Source organism: Bison bison, unplaced genomic scaffold, assembly GCF_000754665.1.
Source record: "Bison bison bison isolate TAMUID 2011002044 unplaced genomic scaffold, Bison_UMD1.0 scf7180017864461, whole genome shotgun sequence".
Lineage (NCBI taxonomy): Eukaryota > Metazoa > Chordata > Mammalia > Artiodactyla > Bovidae > Bison > Bison bison.
The window spans coordinates 8,764,497-8,766,998 of NW_011495023.1; positions in this window are offsets into that span (position 1 = coordinate 8,764,497).

Sequence of the window (2,502 nt, forward strand, 5' to 3'; positions counted from 1 at the left end):
GGAGGGGTGTCCGGGACAGATCCTGATGGACCTCATAGACAACAGGGAGGACTTCCTCAGGTTTCTTCTGAGGAAGCTGGGAAGCCATGGGAAGCTTTGAGCAGAAGATCGATGTGCCGGACGTGTTTGTTAAAAAGGATCACTAAGTCTGCTGGGAGGAAAGTGCGGATTCACGCCAAGGAGCTGATGGCAAGTTCCTGCTGCTCAGAAAAGCCACAGAACATTCCAGTCTCCTTCTCAGAAATAAGTCAAGGAAGGAAAATGTAATATAAGGGAAACCAAGAGTCTGGAAAACACACAGCAAAGGTCACTGAGTGAGGATTCATAACATCGAAAGCAATTTAAAAGATCACGGTGGATTTTTTTTTTAAGCCAAAAAATAACATTGAAACCCCTTCAACTCCATGCCTGGCTTCCTCTTTTTTTTTTCTTTTTGGTTGAGTTTTTTTTTTTTTTATGTGGACCGTTTTTGGAAGTCTTTATTAAATTTGTTATAGTATTGCTTCTGTTTTCGTAGGTTTTTTTTGTTTGTTTGTTTGTTTGTTTTTTGATCACAAGGCATGTGGGATCTTATCTCCCTGACCAAGTACCAAACCTGCATCCCCTGCTTTGGAAAGTGAAGTCTTAACCACTGGATCACCAGGAAAGTCTCCAGGCTTCCTGCTGGGTGGGGCAGATTCTGAGTTCACCATATGGCAGCTACAGACAAGCACCAGGAGCAGACAGAGACACAACCTCTAGTAGGCTCTTCTAACTGAGGCTGGCTCTGTTGGGCCGATCAGTGCTCAGTGGGCTATGAAATCTGAACAGAAATGGGTCTCAGAATCCCTATTTGCTTTTCCTTTTTTTTGGCCTCACTTTTCTTTTTTCTTCTTCTCATAAACTCCTTTATTGTTTTGAAAAAAATTGGACATGCTCCTTTTAAAGAATAAAAGACAGAGGGAGAGAAAGTTTAAAAAAAAAAAAAATGTTGCCCCAACACCTCTGTAACAGAGCAGCGAGGATGACCAACAAGGAGAGCATGGAGGAAGCCGAAAAGAATCTTTTAAAATAGCAGCCTGTCACACAAATGACAAGCGGTCAGGGAAGAACGAGGCCTGTCTGTGCTGCCCAGAAGGCCCCGGGTCTCCTCAGCAGCCCCTCCCACCAGCAGCCCCCCAGACTGCAGGCAGGGCCGGTGCTCTCTGCATGACCTGGGCACTGGGTCACATCGTGCGAACCTCCTCTCTCTCCATCATGCCCTGCACTGAACCACCCTCCACCATCACAGTGGCAAATGCTCTGACCACCTCCATCTCCTTTCTGACTCAGTTTACCATCCTGCCATCAAGAATTCTTTGATCCTGTCTTGATATTTTATTTTGCCCTTGGCTTTAAAGGCCCTAGACTGCTGGATAGAATTTGGATAGGTCCCAAGCCCTGGGGAGGTTTTGGAGTGTAAATGCAGGGTTAGGGTTGAGGTTGGGGGGAGGGGTGGTTGGAGATGGTGCTGATGCAGCAAAGAGCATCAAGAAAGGGTCAGGAAGAGTGTGTTCACCTTGCCATGAGGTCAGGATCCACTTGACCACAATTAATGGGGAAGAATCACTTCTAATCTTGAAAAAGTCCAAGGCAATTAGAGAAAACGTACTCCCTGCTCAAGCTGTAATTCATGCATGAGCTCAGCTCAAGCTGTAATTCATGCATGAGCCCAGCTCAAGCTGTAATTCATGCATTAAGCATTCACTGACTTTCCCAGTCTCCTGGGCATTTTGGTGCACTCAACTTCATGCATTTATGAATTACCTACTCGTGCTGTGCTAGGCATTAGACAAAGCAAAATGGGATGTGGTTCCTCTACCCAGGTGACTAAACATCTATTGGAAATAATAGATCAAGGTCATTAATGTTATCATAGAAGAATGTGTTGAGGTCACAAAAGGAAAGAGGTCATCTAAATCGGACAGGGAGGTTCCTGGGAGAAGAGAGTCTTCTGCTGAGTGTGGAGGGAAATAGGCATGTAATTCACAGATCAAGGCTTGGAATGCTCACACACTTGCTCCTCCCTCAAGGGTAACTGCCCCCTCACCCACAGCCCTGGGGCTGCGAAGATTTGGGTCACGGCACCCACCTTACCCCAAGACCCTCCCCAACCCAAACCGGCCAGAGGAAGTCAGCATCCTTCCATAGAGACAGCTGAATGGTGGTTCTCAGGAGCTGGGTGGATGGGGACTTGTCTGGCAGTCCTGTGGTTAAGACTCTGTGCTTCCAGTGCTGGGAGTCCAGGTTTGATCCCTGGTCTGGGAACTAACATCCCACATGCCACTGGGACGCAGTAAAAAAAAAGGGAGGGGGGAGCTAGAGGTGATCAGACAAAGGGTTTGTGGGGCAGGTGATGGGAAAGTCTCCAGGCTTTCTCCAAAAGTACACGAGGCAGGGAGAGAAAGGATGGACGGGAGCCCAGGAGATCGAGCACCTTAAAGAAGGGTGCAACCAGCAGAGAAGTTTGATGCTATCATGCCA